This window comes from Anabrus simplex, chromosome 1 (assembly GCF_040414725.1).
Source record: "Anabrus simplex isolate iqAnaSimp1 chromosome 1, ASM4041472v1, whole genome shotgun sequence".
In the NCBI taxonomy this organism is placed as follows: domain Eukaryota; kingdom Metazoa; phylum Arthropoda; class Insecta; order Orthoptera; family Tettigoniidae; genus Anabrus; species Anabrus simplex.
Window position 1 is genome coordinate 1,765,056,978 of NC_090265.1, and position 12,691 is coordinate 1,765,069,668.

Genomic DNA, 12,691 nt, shown 5'->3' on the forward strand with positions numbered 1-12,691 from the left:
AAAGGACAATCAGTTCCTAAAATGTTTAAAAAAATAGGAAGCAAGACTGATCGATGCTATCTTGAGATAGGAACCGAGTTCATGCTTTGTTACTCAGAATGGCCGGCCTCCTGCTTGACGTGGGCACTTGATGTAAGTACTATCCGCAGGCTTTTTAACATATGAAGCATAATATTATCGTTTAGCACGCAAATGGCTATTGTCATCGCTTTTATAATATAAATTAACTGTTCCTTTGTGTTAGTCGTAGTGCTCGTAATTAAAAAGGCTTCACACACAGCAAGCAGCCCCATGTCTTTGTCGGCCGGCAAGCTCGTCCCTTATTATCTGCCATTCCACATTATCTCTGATTTCCATCACTCATTCTATTCTAATGCTAGCACGTTGTCGTCCCTCAATTCAAAATGAAACACGTATAGTTAAACTTCGATGAAGTTGTCTTAGACGACAGTCTTTTTCTACACTAAAAGTCCAACGATTTATAAAAGTACGTGCAAAACTTAAAATACCCAAGTAGCGGACATGAGTTTGAGACACACCCTGGCACCCTAGAAACGAAAACCTTAGCACCAGAGAACTATATATCCCGAAGACCGTAAAGAATTCAAAATAACTCCCCGTAGGGGTAGAATCCTCCGTGACTCAGGCGGCATCTGGCCGGCCTCTCACCAATGGGTTCCGTGGTTCAAATCTCGGTCACTCTATGCGAGATTTGTGCTGGACAAACCAGAGGCGGGACAGATTTTTCTCCGGATACTCCTATTTCCTGTCATCCAATTATCCAATATCATTTCATTTTATCCATGTCATTAATTATTGCCCCAGAGGAGTGCGACAGGCTTGGGCGGCCGGCACAATAGCCATCAAACCTCAATTTGATTGCCGGTACTACCACAGATCTAAGAATGGGAGAATGGGAGGAGAGCTGATATGTGGTTAAAATGGCACATTGGGGGTGTGCCTGAAAGAAGGAGCTGTACCACCTCGGGACGAGGACACGAATTTACATTACTTATACTCAGACGGTTCGAATTCTGACAGATCGCAGGGTGAACTTTTACCTCATAAAAAGCACTTGGCATCAGGAAAATCATCCGAAATAAAAACCCAGAATGAGCCAGAAATACCTTAGATAAACTGTAATTTTTGAAATGAAGTTCCAAATATTTCGTACAGGTATAATCTGAAATTCTTCTTCATTCTTCCTCGAAAATAATGCTTTTAAAATATAAGATTTTCGACGAACACTACTTCTAAACTCAAAGCATATGTTTTGATACGCGGACATGTGGTACTGCGGTGAGGTGTCGCATGCAAGTCCAGACGATTCATTGCTAATTCAATATGCCGGCCGGCGAGGGGTGCAGGTGGGGTCGGGGCCATCATCTGTCAGCCCGCAGCCCAGGCAGGCAATGCGACACCTGGCCGCTCACAACACACACACACACACCCACACCCACACACACACACACATCGTTGTCGTCCACTGTGTGAATCATTTTCACGAGATGCAGGTGTTACGCTCTGTGGAGGGGATGCGGATTACAGTCGGGGAATAAGATAGCAGACATAATCCCCCCTTCAAAATAAACTAACAGGTCTTCAGTAAAGGCACATTTGTCACTTGAATATCCTATCTGAAGACGGAAGGAGAAACGTCTTTTTCTACTACAATGCCTATTTCAAGTAAGATTGCTATTTTCTCTTTGGTTCGAGATGCGTTTGTAATGGTTTGAGAGAAATTTATTCATTTTTGCTTAGTGATGCAGATTAGGTGCACTAGGTGGTCACCAGACCTGTATCGATTATCGCATGTGAATGCGATGGATGCCAATTTTAACTTTCTTCATCTGATCTTAAGTATTCTACAAAGACGGGTGCTTAAGTCACGCCACAAAAGTTTCATACATAATTACAAATCACCATGCCATTCGGATTTTTCTTTTTTTCTTTCGCTATTTGTTGCACCGACACAGACAGGTCTTAAAGCGACGACAGGACAGGAGAGGAATAGGACTGTGAAAGAAGCGACCGTGGCCTTAATTGAAGTACCATCAGGGGTGCAGTAAAATAACTTCATTTCACAATGTCCAGAAAAGACCTATAGTACTTCTCAAAACGCCAACCTGTTGAGAAAACGTCTAATTTTTGTTGCGGTAGTAGATAAAAGTCAAATTTAGCGAAAAATTTAAACAACGAACGACAATTACAACTGTTTGATCATGATCAATTACTGTAGCAAGTAAATAGCAATAATGATGTTATTGGCTTTACATCCCACTAACTACTTTTACGGTTTTTGTAGACGCCGAAGTGCCGGAATTTAGACCCGCAGGAGTTCTTTTACGTGCCAGTAAATCTACCGATACGAGGGTGATGTATTTAAGCACCTTCAACTACCACTGGACTGAGCCAGGAGCTGTACTTATCCTTTAAATAATAATCTTCACCACCACCGGATCACTCGCTACAGCCGAACTTAGTGGCACAGGCGGTTGAAGCGCTGGTCTTCTGATCACAACTTGGCAGGTATCGGTAGATTTACTGGCACGTAAAAGAACTCCTGCGGGTCCCTTGCTCCTGAACTACAGTATAATGAAGTTGTGCTTAACCTAGTTGCGTCTCGTCAAACCCAGGAAAGTTTCCAAGTTCTGTAATAATCACCTCTTGTAGATTTCAGGATATCATTCAGTAGTTCTGACAGTTGCGCCTCTATGGTGTAGTGGTTAGTGTGATTAGCTGCCACCCCCGCAGGCCCAGGTTCCATTCCCGGCTCTGCCACGAAATTTGAAAAGTGGTACGAGGGCTGGAACGGGGTCCACTCAGCCTCGGGAGGTCAAATGAGTAGAGGTGGGTTCGATTCCCACCTCAGCCATCCTGGAAGTGGTTTACAACTTCTCCTCCAGGCAAATGCCGGGATGGTACCTAACTTAAGGCCACGGCCGCTTCCTTCCCTCTTCCTTGTCTACCCCTTCCAAACTTCCCATCCCCCCACAAGGCCCCTGTTCAGCATAGCAGGTGAGGCCGCCTGGGCGAGGTACTGGTCATTCTCCTCAATGTCTCACACTCCTCGAGGCGGTAGAGCTGTGTCCGAGGGAAAAACCAACCCTGGAGGATAAACTAGGAAAGAAAGAAAGTTCTAACAGTTGTATAATTATGTGTTTATACGGGTAAAAAGAAAACTACCGACGAATTAAGGGAAAGCTACTTTTATCTTAACCTGTATAACAACTTTGCTTGTTTAAAGGGGCCTAACATCGAGGTCATCGGCCCATATCAACTTTGAGAAATGTGTTGCGGGTCAGCATTCGCGTATGCAGTCCATGACTATCCTTTGACATCTACTTCAGAATGATTAACTGCAATGATAAGGATTAGCGCTTCGGAACTTTCTAAAAGTTGATATTGCTGTGGATAGAGACGCTCAACTTCCATTGTTGTATGTTGGGTATTCAGCCCGAAGGCTGGTTTGATCCTCCACAGCTCCGCCAACAGCTGTCATAGATAGCCTAGGTGTCACTGAAGAGGCATACTAGGGACATGAGTGAGGTCGTTTCCCGTTGCTTTCCTCACCACGTCAGAAGTTGCTATTACATATCAGCCTGCCAGGCCCACTGAAATGCATGCACGAACAGACCCTATGAGCGATATTTTCACACTATTCATAACAGGGACTGGCTGCATAAGGAATGGCATTACTAGCATCACTCATACCTTGGTCACTTTGACAATATCAAAGTATGAAACTGAGACAGGCCAATGAAAGAAACACATTTATTCTAGCACATACCAGAAGACACAGCGCACTGCAAACACTACATCTCGCCAGTCAAAGCACGCTTTTACCGCCTCGGCCAGGGAGCCCCTAGTCCAATCATAGTTGGTGACGTAAATCAGTCAGTTTCATTTCGTGAACAACCTGTTTTCGTTTATATTGTTGTAGGGTGTAGGGTAGCGTGCCTACCTCTTACACGGAGGTCCCAGCCAGGACAGGGATTTTTACCTGGATCTGAGGGCTGGTTCGAGGTCCACTCAGCCTACGTGATTACTATTGAGGAGCTACATGATGGTGAGATGGCGGCCCCGTTCTTGAAAGCCAAGAATAACGGCCGAGAGGATTCGTTGTGCTGACCACACTAAACCTCATAATCTGCAGGCCTTCGGGGTGAACAGCGGTCGCTTGGTAGGCCATGGACCTTCAGGGCTGTTGCGCCATGGGGGGGGGGGGATATTGTTTCTGGCTGTGGAAAACCAGATGCCGTCTCTAAAACTTTATTCTAAGGAAATTGAACTCGTATAAGGTTTTTCTTGTGCAAAATATACATTTAAGTTTAATTGGTTATTTCTTGGATTTATTTAACAATTGAGGCGTATTTTCAACTGACTCTTAATAGGTTTCACACCTAGTCTAGATTCATGTTGGGTTTCAAAGATGAAAAATTAAAATATATTTATTTTGAATCTTAAGCTGTCTGCATCAATCACAATCTTTAACGGTCTAGATTTATCGCGTTTTTGCGTTCATCTTGTAAAACTTGCAATATTATAGATTGTTCATCATTAGTAAGCTAAGTTTTCCATCCCAACTGAAAGTTTACTTGTTTATATAAAATGAAATGGTATATGCTTTTAGGAGACTGTTGTTGGCATCACTTGTGCAACTAGGCTTAACTAGCAAAACTATAACTTTGTATTGCAGCTTTAAACAATACGATAATTTATACTCAAATCAGATCAAGAGTCACTATATTACAAAGAGTCGCTGTATTACAAAGAAAGGGATAAGCAGTTTTGGTCAAAAGGGCGCGGTAATAAGTGTATAAAAGCTGCCCAGTGAGATCCGTGTGAAAGAAGTGATTTCTACTGAAACGTAATACGAATCCATAATGAAAAGGACGTTGTGTGGTCAGGTAGGTAGGGCTTTCAAGAGTTCCTGGTCAACAGTAAACCAATCAGAGAGAGAGAGATAACCACCTGTGATAATGAAACTAATGATAAAATATCGTTAAGTACACACTTCCTTATCGATGATTTTTTTTCTGGTAAATTAATGATGTAGAAAACATGGCGAGCGTCTCCATCTTGTAAATAACTGACAGACTGTAAAGATGGGATATGGCGATTGGTTTAGAATATAGCAAATTACAGTTATTTCGAGGTAATTTCGCCAAGAAATTTTGTATATTAGTTTTGTAGCGAATTTATTAACACACTGGCACAGCAATCCTGCATTAATAGGAATTACTCTACACGTGTATGTAATAAAATCAAGAGAGAAGAATGTTTTAATACTGAAAACATTTCTTACCACGAAACATTTCCTCAATTGTTGAAGGGCTAAAGGGCCCGGAACAGTTTCAAATTATGAGTCTTCGATAGCCCTATCAAAAAAAAAAAAAAAAAAAAAAAAATCGAAATAACTTCCGGCCTAAATGCAGTTTCGGAAAAACAACCTAAAATCGCTTCTATACTCGTTTTCTTTCTATTCAAATCCTAACCAAATTAACTTATTTACATAATTCTTTCTCTAATGTGTTCTTTGCTTCAATACTCTCAGGCGTTTTCTGATGTTTGAAACTCTGCATTGACTCACATTAGCGCTCGTAGTGGTAGAAAAAGGCAAAGGCAAAATGCTAGTCTAATCGACCGGATAACGATGATTCAGAAAAATATTGTAATTTTTGGAAATAAATAAAGAATATATTCTCAAATTTTATTATATTTTATTTACCTGAAATTCGTAGCTAATTTTCCTAGGATGTTTTCAACACTGAGTTGCTTGCCTGAAGGGCTAGAACTGTGGATGTTTCTTTATAGGCTAAAGAGAATAATTTGTTGTGCATGTAAAAAATTTGTTGTATGAACAACATTACCTTCGATCACGAGCAACTGAAATATCCTTGGAGAAGATCTCTTTTCATCAACAATTGCACAAGAAATCAAGTTGTATTATTGTTATTATGTATTCCCAGTTCCAGTTTTTAAATTCTTTTTCTTCTATCGTTCTTCCCACACGCTGGTGGGGTCGCGGGTGCGATCTTTGTCGCACATGTCGACATGGCCCACTGCACTCTTTCTGAAGCCAAACATATATGAAGAGGTGTGAGCCTACTCACTACTGCGTGTTTTCTGTGGTGACTGGTAGTGTAAAGTAGTATATTTTGTGTAAAAGATGAGGTGTGAATTAAAACAATCAAAAACACTTAGTCTCTAAGTGAGAGGAAGTAACCAAACGCGGTTAAAATCTCCGACCCGGCTCAGACTCAAACAAGGAACCCTCTGATCAGCTGCGATGCTGACCATTCACATATGCAGTCAGACCCAGTTTTTAATTACTACTTGAAACATTACAATAGGTTGTTAAGAATTAGGACATATCTTATCCACGTTTTAAAACTAAAGAATATCAAGATTAAATAGTCATCTTATTTCGCGAACATTTGCTTGAAAACGTATTTTCCCCTCGAAAATTCGTAATAGTATCTTAGCATATTATTTGCAAAGAACGGCAATGTCTCTTTAAAATACGTACTGTAGTGGTTTTTCCTGCCAATGTGAAAATCCATGTTCCCTTGTATGAGTATAGCCGCAAGCTATCGACCTCGTTGTTTGTCGTTAGGAAAGGAGGGGCATTTCAACTAACAGGTATAGGAGCAGCAAAAAGAATCTGATCCAGACTGATCAAAACGACGAGCTGTGGAAACTGACACTCAATTCATATTTCACAGCTTTTGAGTCCTACAATCAGCAACCTATGAAACAAGGTTACGACATCGAAGAGAAATACTGAAAGAGAACGTAGTTTGCAGTCAACTTACATGTGTTGAAAAGTTTGAAAAGATAATGCCATGTAGTCGAGAAACTCTATACGGTACGTTTATGTACAGTTGGGGATGCCGAAGTTGCACATTATGGTCAAAATCTGTATCCAAGTAGCACGAAAATATAGATTGAAAATGTGCTCGTGAGTTGCGTGAAGTAGTGTTACAAACAATGGAAATGAAAATTAGCAATTTCTCCCTCACACTTACCCTAAGTAGCGATTTGTGCACAAATGTATACTTAAGAGCTTTTAGACTTGGGCCTAGCAGTCTGAGATGCGTGCCTCTTTCACTGGACATGGAAAACACGATGTTCCTTACCAATCTGCCCACCCATCACAGGCAAGCTATAGAGAAGTATGGTTGACGCATGCAAAGAAGTCTTTGTAAAGACATGTAACTGAAAGAAGAGTGACATCTTGCCATCTTGTGATGGCACTAGTAACTAAATCATGCTGTACACCCAGAATCAGCAGTGTGCTGCTTTTCAGACACAATAGATATTTGTAGCCCGGCTCCATGGCTAAATGGTTAGCGTGCTGGCCTTTGGTTACAGGGGTCCCGGGTTCGATTCCCGGCAGGGTCGGGAATTTTAACCATAATTGGTTAATTTCGCTGGCATGGGAGCTGGGTGTGTGTCGTCTTCATCATCATTTCATCCTCATCACGAAGCGAACTTGTCCTCGACACTCCCGGCACTAAAAGCCATACGCCATTTCATTTCAGATATTTGTAGCATAAAACGAAGAGAGAAAAAAGAAACAACCATGTAATGTCTCCATGTATACGCAATCGTACATACACTTTGGAAATATATACGTGCAAACCATGTTTCGAAAAATGGTGAAAACCGTCCATTCACTAAACTGAGTAGCTCGGTAAAATTATTGTTTTAACGTCGAAAAAATTCCTTAGCAAAGTAGCGGTCCCCATAGTATGAAAAACGTAAAACGACGCAATTTCCTCAATTGCGCCGAAAGTTCAAGGGCTAAAGTGCCCGGAAAGGTTTCAAATTGTGAGTCTTGAATAGCTCTATCAAACTTAAAAAAAAAATTCGAAAATCACTTCCGGCCTAAATGCAGTTCTGGAAAAAGTCTAAAACCGCTTGTTTTTTTACTTGTTTTCTTTTGATTCAAATCCTAGCCAAATTAACTTATTTACGTAATCCTTCCTGTAATGTGTTCTTGCGTTAAATACCCTCAGGCGTTTTTGATTTTTTGAAATATGTCCGCACCGAATGTATAGTCCGTTTTGGTTGAAAGCGTCCTGCGCGAGAAATGGTTGCGCATGCAGTGGTGGGAGCTATCGTCCCCCCACTCCTACAGCAGGTCCAGTCGCCAGGCTAGCGTTGAAGTGAAAACGTCTCTCAAGCGGCGCGTGTTGTTACGTGCGGGCTAAGTTGAAATTACTGAAGTGACGAGCATGGCTTCTAGGTCCTCTTCTAAATCTGGGAGACCACTGCGAGGCTAGGCACGTGAAAGTGTTTATACCATGAGTGAACATATGAAACATATCATCCAGATCTCAATCACACTGAGTCGGTTTGGGGAGATATCAAAGGAGAGGTCCGTGATAAGAATATATCTCACCGGGCGAGTTGGCCGTGCGCGTAGAGGCGCGCGGCTGTGAGCTTCCATCCGGGAGATAGTAGGTTCGAATCCCACTATCGGCAGCCCTGAAGATGGTTTTCTGTGGTTTCCCATTTTCACACCAGGCAAATGCTGGGGCTGTACCTTAATTAAGGCCACTTCCTTCCAACTTCTAGGCCTTTCCTATCCCATCGTTGCCATAAGACCTATCTGTGTCGGTGCGACGTAAAGCCCCTAGCAAAAAAAAAAATATATATATCTCAATTAATAGTAATACACCATAATTAGTTTTTTAGCATAAAAATGTGTGCCATAGCATCTCTAATGCCTTCACTGTTCATAAATGCTTATTCTGTACGAAATATTTCTCTGTCTTATAGATCACTCGTGACTTGACAGCAGACACACTCGACAAAAAGGAAGCTCTTTGCGGATATTGCTTGCACAGTATTCGGAAGACAAACGGAAAAAATGTTGCGACCACGTAAAAGACACTGAGCAGGAATACCGGGAGCGTGACAACAACATGCATACGGAATTAGAATTAGACCAGTCCGACATCAACCTCGGTGAAACTTCAGATGACACTGATTCAGACGAGAGTGAAGATTATTCTGAATAATTTGTAAATAAGATCCCCGAACTCCGAATATTAAACAAAAGTGATCATAGAACACGTAAGAAGTCCGATCATATTTTTGCTCTGATTTTATGAGACAGATTTATATTGTCTATTGTTCCGGAGCATTTTATTGCTGTTTTCGTTGTTTTTGTTGTTGCTGCTGTTGCTGTAGGAGACCTGTTCTCTGTCATAACAATAGCAGGTTATTCAAGAGTATTATATATTATTATATTTCTTCTGATGGACAAGAAAAGTAGACATTGTTAATGTTATTATGAAAGTAGCTAAAGTATTTCTACTAATGCTTCTTCTCTGCATTTTCCCGACAAATTTGCATTAATTAATCTCTTTTATACGTATTTCACTAGAAATCACGTTAAGTAGATTATATCTCCAGGCTGTCAGTGGAAACAACTTCCTCCTATTCGTTAGGCGATTGATGAACTGATAGCGCGTACCGATGCGCCTTTCCTTGGTATACAGTACAGTACAGTTTCAAACGAACTTCCTTTATTCGCAGTATTACCAGTTGCAAGTTACTGTCTTATGTTCAATTGATATTCTACCAAATGGTTCAAACCTTTCAATTTTATATAACAGATTTCATCTTCGTAAGAATGTATAATAAGAATGTATAAGAATAAATTAAAGGCTACAGAGTGCCAAAATATTGACCTCCACTTTTACTATACACTGAGATTTATTTCACGTTGTGTCGAAAGCATCATCCGATATGAATTCTTTTAGGCATGACCCTCTGATTTCTTGACGTCACCAACATTTACGACGAAAGTTAACGAAGTATTTCCGTACTGGAATAGAACTTAAATTTTAGAATGTTATGCTCAAAGGCCTGTGTAGTTAATTGACAAGGTTTTAAGGCAGACAATCGAAATATAAGACTCGATTTGTACAATGTACGGTACTATTTTATTTTCACTAGTTTATCATATTAAGTAAGTCCTACACCTTTGAGTTAGTGTGATGTATGTACACCAATGAGCCATTGCATAATGACCACCCCGACCCGCGAACGTATCGCGCCTAAGCTTTCCACACTATTTCAGTCAGTTCCCAGGGCTACGTCCGCTGCCTGAACTCGACTGTGTCAGCTGGAGGAAAGGTTCAAGTTCTTCCCCCACCACCAGCGCGAACGCTCCCATAGTTCCTCGCACACGAGGCCAGGCCACACCTCCGGTCGTCCAGAAAGACGCTTACTACGAAGATGGACTATAGTTATAAGGTCTGAAGTGAAACTTTGCATTGACTGACATTAGCGCTCGTAGTGGAGGTTAAATGAAACAATGGACTGATCAATCAATCAATCAATCAATCAATCAATCAATCAATCAATCAATCAATCAATCAATCAATCAATCAATCAATCAATCAATCAATCAATCAATCAATCAATCAATCAATCACTACTGATCTGCATTTAGGGCAGTCGCCCAGGTGGCAGATTCCCTATCTGTTGTTTTCCCAGCCTTTTCTCAAATTATTGCAAAGAAAGTGGAAATTTATTGAATATCTCCCTTGGTAAGTTATTCCAATCTCTAAGCCTATAAACGAATATTTGCCCCAATTTGTCCTCTTGAATTTCAACTTTATCTTCATACTGTGATCTTTCCTACTTTTAAAGACACCACTCAAACTTATTCGTCTACTGATGTCATTTCACGCCATCTCTCCACTGACAGCTCGGAACATACCACTTAGTCGAGCAGCTCGTCTCCTTTCTCCCAAGTCTTCCCAGCCCAAACTTTGCAACATTTTTGTAACGCTACTCTTTTGTCGGAAATTACTCACATTAGCGCTCGTAGTGGTAGAAGAAGGCAAACAGCTAATCTAATCGACCAGATTACGATGAATAAGAAAATAATTGTAATTTTTAGGAGTAAATAAAGAAAATATTCTCAGACTTTATTATATTTTATTTACCTGAAATTCGTAGCTCATATCCCTAGGATGTTTTCAACATTGAGTTGCTTACAGTTGAAAATCAAGTTCCAACTTATTCTTGCTAGTTTGCGGACTGAGATTTTCAGAAGCTAGTGTCGAATAAATCTAATGTACGTCAGATATCTTCTGTATAACGCCGTTCTCTTGGCATTTCACCAGGTAGATGCTCCTTCAAGTACCCTGTCTCCCCTCCATGGTTGTGTAATTACAGCCTTGAAAGATGATGTTCAGGATTTTACTTTTTTACTACCGTTATCTTATTTATTACGATATGCAACACCGATATGACGAAATATATGTGCGGATGATGACGAAATGACCTTAAAACTGACTTGAACACTAACAGCCATCCCCGTGGGCGGACTCGAACCCGACAGCAGACGCATCACGCAGTTTGCCCTGAACTACGCCTGCCAACAAGGACAGGTTGTTGAGTGAACTGACCTAACGAATCTGCCAGCAGTTAGGTGTACAAAATTAAATCTTACTTGAAAATAAGTTTTAATACATTCGGTGAGAATTTGTTATTTTTACTTTCATTTTTCCAATCCTATCGTCACCATAAAATCTATCTGTGTCGGTGCAATGTAAAGGAGATTTTTGTAATAATTTCTTCTTCTTCTTCTTCTTCTTATTATTATTATTAGGCTGCTCTCCTGTATTTTGCAAGGGTTAAGACTTACTGTGCATGATTTCCAGGCATGATAGAGTGCCTCCCCGTGACACTCTATGTAGATGTCTATTAACCTGTGTTATTATGGTATTAAACAAAGTACTGGTAATTGGAACGTGAGTTTTGAAACATATTCCCAGGACCATCTCAGCATTCGGCTAGAGTGGTTAAGGACTGGGATGATTTTCTACCAGCGTGACTGTAGAAACTAGCCGAAAACCTCTCCACATATTATGGTATGTTGGGTATTCAGCCCGAAGGATAGTTTGATCCTCTGCAGCTTCGCCAACAGCTGTCATAAATAGCCTAGGCGTTACTGAAGAGGCGTACTAGGGAAATGAGGAGTGAGGTAGTTTCCCGTTGCTTTCCTCACCGAGCCAGCCGTTGCTATTACATATCAATCTGCCAAGCCCACTGAAATGCATGCACCAACCGACCCTATGAGCGATATTTTCACACCATCCATAACAGGGACTGGCTGCATAAGGAATGGTATTACTAGCATCACTCATACCTCAGTCACTTTCATATTGTCAAAGCCAAGGATGAGACTGAGACAGGTCAATGAAAGTAACAAATTTGATATAGCCCATACCAGAAGACACAGTGCACTGTAAACACTACATCTCGCCAGCAAAGGAATGATATTATGGTAGGGCAATTAAAGTCTTACCGCTGGTCTAGTTGTGTCACCATCACAAAAAAGAGGCAGGTATCACAAACATTAGCAGCACAGAACAGTGGTAAGTCTTAATTATCATCATGTGTTGGAACGAGTGAAGGTCTGAGTCTGGCGTACAGCTGCAACAACTGTTAACCGTACAAAGATACGTGCATGTGACGGACAGCTGACACAACATTATGGATCGTGTCGGGGACAAACAAAACGTACATAACGCGGCAATTAATAAACGAAAAAAACACATGAACGGCATATTGATGGCGGCATCACGTCTCCCTTTTGCAGTACTTTAACACCAAAAGAATAATAAACCAACGTTACTTCAACCACAGAGCTATAATG

At 40.9% G+C, this 12,691-nt stretch overlaps 1 protein-coding gene across 1 annotated transcript in view; it reads right to left on the reverse strand.

The window, feature by feature from the left end:
• net overlaps positions 1-12,691 on the reverse strand; it is a 159,141-nt gene that overhangs the window by 114,782 nt on the left and 31,668 nt on the right. The gene's annotated exons all lie outside the window — the stretch shown is intronic.